Source organism: Balaenoptera acutorostrata, chromosome 15 (assembly GCF_949987535.1).
Source record: "Balaenoptera acutorostrata chromosome 15, mBalAcu1.1, whole genome shotgun sequence".
In the NCBI taxonomy this organism is placed as follows: Eukaryota; Metazoa; Chordata; class Mammalia; order Artiodactyla; family Balaenopteridae; genus Balaenoptera; species Balaenoptera acutorostrata.
Window position 1 is genome coordinate 59,628,134 of NC_080078.1, and position 12,470 is coordinate 59,640,603.

At 38.9% G+C, this 12,470-nt stretch overlaps 1 protein-coding gene across 5 annotated transcripts in view; it reads left to right on the plus strand.

Annotated features, from left to right (window-relative positions):
• UBOX5 (U-box domain containing 5) overlaps positions 1–12,470 on the plus strand; it is a 42,280-nt gene that overhangs the window by 11,464 nt on the left and 18,346 nt on the right. The gene's annotated exons all lie outside the window — the stretch shown is intronic.

Below are 12,470 nucleotides of genomic sequence, written 5' to 3' on the forward strand. Positions count from 1 at the left end.
TCTATGAGAATTTGTTTTAAAATGGACTCCTCCCACCATTATTTAGGTTCCTCTCAAAAGTCACTTCCCCATCCATGCTAACTAAAATTACCCCATTGGCCTTTGATCATGCTCTGTCACCTTCAGCTTCATTATCCTCATTGCATTCAGCAGTATCAGAAATTATTCTTTATTTACTTACTGGTTTCCCTGTTGGAAGGTAGCTCCTTGAGTTAACTTTGTCTAGAATTTATCTGCAGTGCCTAGAATGGGTCCTGGGACATAATAATGTTTAGTGAGTGTGGTCGGGGAATTTAGAGTGGTTGGGCATTGCTGGAGAGTTGGGGGTAGAAGGAAGGCAGAGGGTGGGGCTAGAGAGAGAGAATATCTGGGTCACAAGCCTTATGGCCTTGTTAAAGAGCCTCGGTTTACAGGGGCTAGAGTGCCTCTAAAGGGTCTAAGTCAGGGAGTAATTGAGAGATTCATGTTTTAGAAACGTTAGGTAAAAAGCAGGATAGAACTAGACTGAGTGGTGGGGGTGTGCGAGATCAATCAGGGAGAATATTTCACAAATATGTGCAAGAGCTCATGTGAGAGACAATGAAGGCCAAAATTATGGGAATGGAAAGTTTAAATTTCAAAGATGTTTGGAAGGGGAAAAAGATCAATACTTGCTAATTGATCAGTTTGGGGAATGATGATTTTAGTGCCTAGATTGATAGGGAGTCAGCAACTAAAATTGAGACTAAAGCAGGAAATGTGTTTGGGTACAGAGTTAATGCTGAGTCTGCCTGGGTCATGCTGAGATGGGCCTCTAGGCAGAAGGGTCCAGGCTGGGGTCTCAAATGGGCATGAGGTCAGATGGCAGAACCATGAGTGAAATTGCCTAGGACAGGTGGAAAGTAGGTTATTGCAGGTAGGGAGGGGAAAAGATGACCAAGAGTAGAATACCAGAATTTATAGGGAGGGCAAAGCAAAGGGATCCAGTGATAAAGACAGGAAAAGGACAGTTAGATAATCAGACTTAGGAAAAAATAGGGGCATAGAAGTAAGTCTGGGCTCCCCAAGACCACTTTCACTAGAATGATTCACAGAACTGAGAAAAACTTATAGCTGTGGTTTATTATAGTGAAAGGATACAGATTAAAGTCAGCAAAAGAAAAAGGCACACAGTGTAGAGTCTAGGAAAGGCCAGTCACAAGCTTTCAGTTGTCCTTGTCCAGTGGAGACATACAGTCTGCTCTTAGTTCATCCCAACAATGATGTTTGCCAATATGTACAGATACTGCCAGTCAGGGAAGCTCACCTGAGTCTTGGTGTGCAGGGTTGTTATTTGGGGTCAGTCATGTAGACATGGAGTGAGTGCCCACATGGCTGACCTTAGTTACTCAGTCCCCAGCCCCTCCAGAGGTCCAGCTTATACAGCATGACCCAAGGCTCCCACCATAAATTACTTTGTTAGTGTAAACTATCTGGTGTGGCCCAAGGTCCTAGATGTATATATGACAGTCTTATCAGGCACAGTGTTCCAAAGGCTTAGAGATTATATCCCAGGACTTGGTGAAGTTTCTTTGGAATGTGCAAGACTTGAATACCCCAAACCTGCTGAGTTAACCTTTCACTGCACAGAAGCCAAGGGTAAAGAGTATTTCAAAAAGGAAAGGGTTTGTATAGTCAGTTGCTAGGGAGAGAGCAATTAAGGCAAGAACTGAAAAATCTTCAGTCAGTTTAGCAACTTGGATATCACTGATGACCTTAACAATAGCAATTTGAATTGAATTGTCAGGGCAAAAGCCAGACTGCGCACCTGTTGAATGAGTGGAGTTAAGGAATGGATTGCAAATATTGAGGCAATTCCTTGGGAACCTTTGAAGGGATGGGGAAACTTGAGCAGGATTTAGAATGGGACTAGGATTGCCAGATAAAATATAGTATGCCCAGTTAAATTTGAATTTCAGATAAGTAGTGAATAATGTTTTGTAAAATACATGTAAAATTGGCCATTTTAAACAAAGTGTACAATTCAGTGATATTTAGTACATTGATAGTGTTGCGTAGCCAGTCATCACTATCTACTTGCAGAACAGTTTCTTCACCCCCAAAGGAAACTCCATACCCATTAAGCAGTCACCCTACATTTCCCCCTTCCTCAGACCCTGGCAGCCACTAATCTGCTTTGTCTCTATGGATTTGCATATATGGATATTTCATATAAATGGAATTGTACAATATGCAGCTTTCTGTGTCTGACTTCTTCTACTTAGCATAATATTTTCAAGGTTCATGCATGTTATAGCATGTACTAGTACTTCATTCCTTTTTATGGCCAAAAAATACTCCATTTCATATATATACAATATCTTATTTATCCACTCATCAGTTGATGGACATTGGGTTGTTTTCACATTTTAGCTGTTATGAATAGTGCTGCTGTGGACACTCATATACAAATTTTTGTTTGAACACCTGTTTTCAGTACTTTTGGGTATATACCTAGGAGTGAAATTGCTGGGTCATGTATTAATTCTATGTTTAACTTATTGAGGAACCACCATACTTCCGCAGTGGCTGTACCATTTTACATTCCTACCAGAATATACTAGGGTTCCAATTTCTCCACATCTTTGCTATTTAAAAAAAATAGCCATCCTAGTGGATGTGAAGTGATATCTCATTGTGGTTTTGATTTGCATTTCCCTAGTGACTGATGATGTTTAGTATCTTTTCAATCTTAATATCAAGTATTCCAACCCATGAACACAGGATGTCTTTCCATTTACTTAGCTCTTTAATTTCTTTACTTTTTTTTTTTCTTAAAATAAATTTATTTATTTATTTATTTAGGTTGTGTTGGGTCTTCTTCGTTGCTGTGCACGGGCTTTCCCTCTAGTTGTGGCGAGTGGGGTGCTACTCTTCGTTGCGGTGCGCAGGCTTCTCATTGCGGTGGCTTCTCTCGTTGCAGAGCATGGGCTCTAGGCGTGCGGGCTTCAGTAGCTGTGGCATGCGGGCTCTAGAGTGCAGGCTCAGTAGTTGTGACGCATGGGCTTAGTTGCTCCACAGCATGTGGGATCTTCCCGGACCAGGGCTTGAACCCGTGTCCCCTGCATTGGCAGGCAGATTCTTAACCACTGCGCCACCAGGGAAGGCCAGTCTTTAGTTTCTTTCAACAACATTTTGTAGTTTTCAGTGTATAAGTTTTGCACCTTCTCAGTTAAATTTATTCCTAAGTATTTTATTCTTTTTGATGCTATTATAGATGGAATTTTCTTAATTTCCTTTATGAATTGCTCATTGCTAGTGTATAGAAATACAACTGATTTACCCTGCACCTTTGCTCAGTTCTTTTATTAGCTCTTCTAAGTTTTGTGTATGTATATGTGTATATTCTTTAGGATTTTCTATATATGGGATCATGTCATCTGTGTATAGAGATAGTTTTACTTCTTCCTTTCCACTTTGGATACTTTTTAATTTCATTTTCTTCCCTAATTGCTCTGGCTAGAACTTCTAGACAAAGTTGAATCGTAGTGGTAAAAGCAGGCATCCTCGTCTTGTTCCAGATCTTAGGGGGAATGCTTTTAGTCTTTCACCACTGAGTATGATATTAGCTGTGGATTTTTCATAAATGTCCTTTATTGTGTTGAGGAAGTTCCTTTCTATTTGTAGTTTGCTGAATGTGCAATAAATAATTTTTTAGTGTATGTCCCAAGTAGTACATGGAACATTCTTACACTAAACAACCAACCAAAAAAATCCATTGTTTATCCAAATTTCAGATTTAAGTGGGCATTTAAAATTTTTATTTGCTAAATTGACAACACTAGGAAAGACAAGGCTGGGTTCTTTTGAGGTGGCCGATGGGGGCAGAAGAGACTTGAATGTTGTTTACATGTTGAGGAAAGGGTCCAATAGTCAGAGATAAGTTGAAGATTCAAGAGAGAGACAAGAACAGATGGAGTAAGGCCCTGGAGGAGAAGGACAGAGTTAGGGTCAGGTTTGTATGTGAGGAGCTTGGTTGCCTTACCTGGGTTCCCATATAATTTTTCTGACACTACTATTAAGGTACCGAGTAAATGGTATTAGAACCCTTCCCCATCTGTGCCTTGTTTTGATCCTGTGAGTTTCTTAAGAGTAAAAACTGTGTCCACTTGTGCCTAGCAGAGTGTCTTGCACATAGTAAGCTCTTGAAGGGTGAATTGGCTCCAGGTGTATAACATTGCAAGCTTCTTTTTGGCCTACACCTGTGTTCTGGTCTTCTTGCTTCCCTCTCATCGGTGGGTGACTATGTGGGATAGACTGGGACAGCTGTCTTTCATTTTAACCAGCTATAAAAAAATGCACACAAGTCAGATTTTTTACTTGGATGGACCAGTAACTCAATTTAGAAATTATAAGAAGTATTGTACTTCTTTAAAAGCTGAAGTGCCCAATTTATGAAATTGCTCAGTGCCTTGGTATTCTACCCACTCTTTGATGCTAAATGCTTTTCTCTTATTTGACAGGTAATCTTTTTTTTTTTATTCTGTAACCTGTTTGAGCCTAGTCTTTAAAATATGTGTATTGGGCTTCCCTGGTGGCGCAGTGGTTGAGAGTCTGCCTGCCAATGCAGGGGACGCGGGTTCGGGCCCTGGTCTGGGAGGATCCCACATGCCGCGGAGCAACTCGGCCCGTGAGCCACGATTGCTGGGCCTGCGCATCTGGAGCCTGTGCTCGGCAACGAGAGACCGCGGTGGTGAGAGGCCCGCGCACCGCGATGAAGAGTGGCCCCCGCTTGCCACAACTAGGGAAAGCCCTCGCACAGAAACGAAGACCCAACACAGCCATACATACATACATACATACATAAATAAAAAGAATGTAAGCAGACAAGAATAGCATTAAAAAAAAAAAAAAATTTAAAAAAAAAATTAAAAAAAATAAAATAAAATATGTGTATTTGCCAGAATTACTTTCCATTACATTTTCATGAGACTCAAAAATCAGCTTGTATAACTCAGCTATGGCAACTTCTTTGTAAGCCAAAGGAAGATGGATGCACAGGTGTCCAGAAAGTGTTATGGTCACCTTATTCTCTTCTAAGTTATCCCTCCACACTTCCCCACCTCTAGGTTCTGAGTCTTCAGCAACAAAAAGGTTTGCTTGGCTGCTTTAAGCTCCAAAGAAGCACAGACAGAAACCTTCCAGATAGGATGTCCCAGTTTGCTTGGGACTTTCCTGGTTTTAGCACTGAAAGTTTCACGTTCTGAAAAAACCCCTCAGTCCTGGGTATACCATATTGTTGGTCACCCTACCTCTGGGTCCCTTCTCAGTCCTTCCCTTGCATTTTCCCTTCCTCAGCCTGAGTACAGGGAGGCAGAGGAGAAAGGTCTGTCTGCATGTGGACATCCAGTCCTGTAGGGGCTGTCAGCTGCAAGAAATACTCTGAGCATGTATCTAGAGCCTCATTCTTCTTTTTCTTTTTAAAATTTATTTATTTATTTATTTATGGGTGTGCCCAGGCTTTCTCTAGTTTTGGCGAGCGGGGGCTACTCTTCGTTGCAGTGCGCAGGCTTCTCATTGCGGTTGCTTCTCTTGTTGTGGAGCACGGGCTCTAGGCGCGCAGGCAGTAGTTGTGGCATACGGGCTCTAGAGCGCAGGCTCAGTAGTTGTGGCGCATGGGCTTAGTTGCTCCACAGTATCTGGGATTTTCCTGGACTAGGGCTTGAACCCATGTCCCCTGCATTAGCAGGTGGATTCTTAACCACTGCACCACCAGGGAAGTCCCTCAAGTTTGTTTCTTATAGTGTGGGTAGTGGAATTAAACTGGAGTCTTCAGTTGAGGAGCTTAGATCTGGGTGAGGAACTTTAAGACTTCTGTGGTAATAGAGTATTTGGATTTATAAAAGGACAGTACAAGGGATCCTTGTGATGGAACTGTTCTGTATCTTGACTTTGGTACACACAAAGTGATTACATAAATCTGTGCATAGAATAAAATTGCACAGAACTTAATAAACAGGCACACACAAATGAGTACATGTAAAACTGGTGAAATCTGAGTAGGATCAGTGGATCGTATCATTGTCAACTTCCTGGTAGTAATGTTGCACTATAACTATGCAAAATGTTATCATTGAGGGAAACTGGTTAAAGTTATGTGAGATCTCTTTGTATTGTTTCTTACCATGCACATGAATCTACAATGACCTAAAAATTAGAGGTTTAATTAAAATTTTTAAAAATAAAAGATTTCTTAGAAGATAACTTTGAAATCCTTGAGATACTCAGTAATATGTTATACATAGTTCATTTTTCTCCTTCGTCCTCTTAAAAAATCCCTTCCTTTAAAAAAAAAAATAAAGAAAATGTCAAGGGAAAAACAGACTGCTAGTTTATTTCTAAGTAGTTTGTACTTTGATATTCTTCTTTGATATCTTCAGAAAGCCATTTGCAAAGATAGCCCCTCATATAGTACAAAAAAGATAGTGTGAACACATCAGCCAGAGGAAAGGAAAACCACTTGAAGGGTGAATTGCCTTTAAGTGGTGCAGAATTGCTGTTGTCATCTCGGAGGTTAATGGCAGACTTTTTATTAGTGTCATTTCTCTCCCTAGTTATAAGCCTTCTATGACTTTCCTCTGACCAGTAGCTTTCAAATTCTTTTACTACAGCGCTTAGTAAGAAATACGTTTTTCATCAAAACCCAGAACAGAGTGTTTCATATGTACATATATCTGAAACTAAAGTTTCACAAAATACTGATCACCCTCATGTATGATGCATTCTGACCTTTTCTTTCTTTTCTCCTTAATTTTTTAAAATGCTGGTTACGGCTCAGTAATTTGAGTTCTTGATTCTTGATCTGCAGTTTGGAAACATACTGCCTCAGCGCACCAGGTAAAGTAGTCTAAAGCCCCTTGGCATGTCATTCAGGGCCCTTCCCATCACTACCATCTGCCTTTCCAGCCCTGCTTCCTCCAGCTAAGTGGCATATTCAGCATTTCCTGGATTGGCCTCACGTTGTCCTGTTTCTGTGCCTTGACTCTTACTGGTCCTTCTCTCTAGTGCCCTTCCCATTTTGTTCCTGTTCTTGTCTCTTGGCTCCTATAGTCAAGCACATATTGTACTATTTACCACTAGTATGTAGTATCTGTCCTTCTTCAGAGTTGCCCATGAGGTCAGACATGTGTCTTAGTTGTCTCTAGTTCAAACGTTACTCCTGTGAATTCTTCCCTGACTTCTGGGTATACCTTTGGCCAGTGTTTTCAGTCTTTTTCATCAAAAGCCACAGTACATTTTATATTGAACCTAGTATATATTTGTTATATGTATTTGTATAAAACTGAAACAAAAGTCTCATGAAATAATGCACTATGTGCACTTTGGTATTTTGTACTTTTTTAGTTCATATTTCTTTTCTTCAACCTATAACTTGATTTTAAAACAACAAATTGAAAAACATTGATTAGACCATCCTTCCCTACTCTTAATGTCATCTGTGAAAAGCTCTGTTACAAACCTTTGTATTCCATAATCACTGTTGGAAGGAAGTTTGTAATGCTTCAAGACTTGAGGACAGGACCATGTTATTTAACTTTTACTCCCAAAAAAAGACTTATAGAGAATATTTACTGCAGCTTTTTTTCATAGTAAAAAAATTAAAAATATAAGTATTAGGTCAATGGAGAAATAAACTGTGTTTTAGTCATACAGTGGAATACTATGAAGAAGTTAAAATGAACAAACTAGATATACACATTTCAACATGAAAAAACTTAAAATAATGGTTAATAGAAAAGCATGTTGCAAGATAATACATGGTAAATTATCATTAAGGTACATTAATGAGACATGAACGTGGCAAAATGTTAGCATTTGCTAAATCTAGGTGGTGGGTAGAAGAGTGTCTACTATGTTATATTCTTTACGTTTTTATCTAAAATATTTTGTAATGAAAAAGTCTTTGTAATGAAAATTGATATCTGCTTATAAATATTTATTATCTTGCTATCTTATAATGCCATATTGTCTGGCTCCAAGCTGCTTCTTTGAACTGCAGGACACTTTAGCCATGATCTGTGGTCCCCAGCTTATACTCAGACACGGTCTCTCTTGTACTTATATGCCAAATTTGGATAAGGAGCCTATAATTTGTGAGTATTCACTGGAGAGTGTTTGCAGTGAATTCAGGTAGCTTGGCTATTTCCTAGGCAGTGCTGAGGAGGCCGTCTTCCTGAATGAGACTGCATTTTCATATGGTGAGCCATTCTTTTTTTTCTGTGTTAAGCATTAAGGCAGGAAATACTTGCCTTAAAAGATCAGGAGTGTTGGAACCAGAGAGAGGAAAGGATCATACACAGACCTCAGTGGCAACCAGAGTCATATAGAATCCTACAATGTTTGGGCATCACTATTTCCTAAAGAAACAGATACCATGATTTGTAAGATTTTCTTTAAAGGGTCTGCTACTCTAATCCTGTAATGGCACAGTCACTTGTTTTAGTTTGCTCTCCAGTCCTAATTTGTTTTCAGTCACTTTTTCCCCAATCATTCTTTATTATTATTATTATTATTTTATTATTATTGTTATTAGACTATTTAAGAGTAGTTTTAGGCTTACAGAAAAATTGATCAAATGATACAGAGTACCCATATACGTCCTCTCCCTTGCATACAGTTTCCCTATTATTAACATCTTGCATTAATATGGTATATCTTATAATTGGTAAGCCAATATTGATATATTATTTTTATCTGACGTCCATAGTTTACATTAAGGTTTATTCTTTGTGTTGTACAGTTCTGTGGATTTTCACAAATGTATAATGCCATGTATTACAGTATCATACAGAATAGTTTTACCACCTGACCATTTCATTTTTATCTCCACTCCAGTTTCTAGCATAGGGCTTGTAAATGTTACATGAATGTGCAGTGTTATCTCATCTAAAATTAAATATGACCAATCAAATTCAGTAGAGTTTGAAAAACATTTAAAGAACAATCTTCCACAACCAACTAGAGCCTATCTTAGGAATAAAAAGGTGGCTTAAAATTGGAAATTTTAGGACTTCCCTGGTGGCGCAGTGGTTAAGAATCTGCCTGCCAATGCAAGGGACACAGATTCGATCCCTGGTCTGGGAAGATCCCACATGCCGCGGAGCAACTAAGCCCATGCACCACAACTACTGAGCCTGCACTCTAGAGCCCACGAGCCACAACTACTGAGCCCCCGTGCCACAACTACTGAAGCCCACATGCCTAGAGCCCGAGCTCCAAAACAAGAGAAGCCACTGCAATGAGAAGCCCGCGCACGGCAACGAAGAGTAGCCCCTGCTCACCACAACTAGAGAAAGCCTGCGCGCAGCAACGAATACCCAATGCAGCTGAAAATAAATAAATTAATTAATTAATTTTAAAAAATTGGAAAATGTGTTATATCTCATTAATCTGTCAAATAAGAAAAATAATAAAACTCAATACATAGAGACAATCTGAATTCAAAGCATATCCCTGATTTTCAAAAACCTATGAAAATCAGAGTGCTTTATTAACATAGAATATTTCAGTCTACCAATCAGCATTATGTTCAAAGATGAAACACTAGAGGCATTTTCTAATGGGAACAAAACAAGCATGGCAACTCTAATATTTTATATAGTTCTGGCAGTTCTAGCTAATATAGTGAGATGAGAGACAGAAATTAAGAGTTACCATTTTAAGAAAGAGGCTCTCATTATTATTGAGATTGTAGAACCGCCTGCCCCCCGAATCCCTAAAAATTTGTTAAAATCAGTGAGCTCAGTAGGATAACTGAGGGACTTCCCTGGTGGTCCAATGGTTAAGACTCCTCACTTCCACTGCAGGGGGCCCAGGTTCGATCCCTGGTTGGGGAACTAAGATCCCTCTTGCTGTGTGGTGTGGCCAAATAAATAAATAAATAAATAAATAAAAAGATAACACATAATAAGGATACAAAAGTGAAAAGCTTTCCTAATATAGCAATAAGTGGTTAGAAAAATTAACAGTATAAAAGGATCCTATTCATAAATAGCAACCTTATCAAGAAACATGTAGGACCCTTAAAAAAAAATCAAGGGCTTGCCTGATGGCGCAGTGGTTAAGAATCCGCCTGCCAATGCAGTAGACACGGGTTCGAGCCCTGGTCTAGGAAAATCCCACATGCCACAGAGCAGCTAAGCCCGTGCGCCACAACTACTAAGCCTGCGCTCTAGAGCCCACGAGCCACAACTACGGAGCCCGCATGCCACAACTATTGAAGCCCGTGCACCTAGAGCCCATGCTCCACAACAAGAGAAGCCACCACAACGAGAAACCTGCGCACTGCAACAAAGAGTAGCCCCCGCTCGCCGCAACTAGAGAAAACCCATGCCCAGCAACGAAGACCCAATGCAGCCAATAAATAAATAAATAAATAAATAAATAAATTTATTTTAAAAAGTTATACTAAGACAAAAAAAAAGACAAAATCTGCTTAATATTTTTATCTTAGTATTACATAATAATAGTAAAAAGTTGCAAACAACCAAAATGTCCACCTATAAGAGGATGGTTTGTTATTTATTTATACCCCATCCTGTTCCAAAATGATTTTAAGGTAGCTTTCACAACATACATTAAAAATAAGTGAAGAATTCAGGCAGGGAGAAATTTGAGGTATGGGACACAGATTTCATTCTGAGTTTTCTAGTAGCCAAAGTAAAGAAAAGATCATGATCAATTATATGATTCATATTCGTACTTAAAATATTGAGTTGATTGGAAGAAGCAACTGTTCCTAGTACTGAGACCAAAGAGAGAATTTTCTCATGGGTCTCAAAGAGAGGATGCCATGCAGAATAGAGAACGATCATTTTGACAACCTAATAAAACAGCACCCAACTTTATAGAGCTGTTTCGTATAAAATTCCTTGCTAATAGCCACACAGAACCAGTGAACTATTTGGTAAAGAGTATCTGCAGTGGGGCAAGGAATGTGGTCACATCTGGGCAACTGCATCTCATGCTACCATTTACTATTGTTTTTTTGTTTGTTTTGTTTTTCACTCAGTCCCATGTAATTAATTTTTTCATCTTGATCTTTTGTTAGCACTTTTATGAGTTCATCAGTTTTTCATTAGAGTTCTGAAAATGCTTATTCATTCAGTTCAGCAGTACAGTCAGTTACCAGAAACCTGTACTTGTCAGAGTCTTTTCCATGAATTTCTTGAAGATGAAACCCTTTTATGGGAACATATTTGCAAAAGCATCAGAGTACACCCAGAACTGTCTGTAAATCACAAAAGACTTAAAAATGACCACAGTTAGAGATTTGATGAAAGTTCATAATAATGCAGTTGACAAGAAAATTAGTTATTTCTGAGATATACATTTTAAAGTAATAACTAGGATTATGACTTATAACATTATACCAGAACATATAAGATTTTTAGAAATTTCATGTAATGTCTGAAACATTTATATTAACATATTTCCATACAAATAACCCAGTGAAAGTTTAGTATTAGTTGTTTTGTTTGTTTTTTTTATACTGCAGGTTCTTATTAGGCATCAATTTTATACACATCAGTGTATACATGTCAATCCCAATCGCCCAATTCAGCACACCACCATCCCCAGCCCACCGCAGTTTTCCCCCCTTGGTGTCCATATGTCTGTTCTCTACATCTGTGTCTCAACTTCTGCCCTGCAAACCGGCTCATCTGTACCATTTTTCTAGGTTCCACATACATGTGTTAATATACGATATTTGTTTTTCTCTTTCTGACTTACTTCACTCTGTATGTCAGTCTCTAGATCCATCCACGTCTCAACAAATGACTCATTTTCGTTCCTTTTTATGGCTGAGTAATATTCCATTGTATATATGTACCACAACTTCTTTATCCATTCGTCTGTTGATGGGCATTTAGGTTGCTTCCATGACCTGGCTATTGTAAATAGTGCTGCAATGAACATTCGGGTGCATGTGTCTTTTTGAATTATGGTTTTCTCTGGGAAACTGCCCAGTAGTGGGATTGCTGGGTCATATGGTAATTCTATTTTTAGTTTTTTAAGGAACCTCCATATTGTTCTCCATAGTGGCTGTATCAATTTCCATTCCCACCAACAGTGCAAGAGGGTTCTCTTTTCTCCACACCCTCTCCAGCATTTGTTGTTTGTAGATTTTCTGATGATGCCCATTCTAACAGGAGTGAGGTGATACCTCATTGTAGTTTTGATTTGCATTTCTCTAATAATTAGTGATGTTGAGCATCTTTTCATGTGCTTCGTGGCCGTCTGTATGTCTTCTTTGGAGAAATGTCTATTTAGGTCTTCTGCCCATTTTTGGATTGGGGTGTTTGTTTCTTTAATATTGAGCTGAATGAGCTGTTTATATATTTTGGAGATTAATCCTTTGTCCGTTGATTCGTTTGCAAATATTTTCTCCCATTCTGAGGGTTGTCTTTTCGTCTTGTTTATGGTTTCCTTTGCTGTGCAAAAGCTTTGAA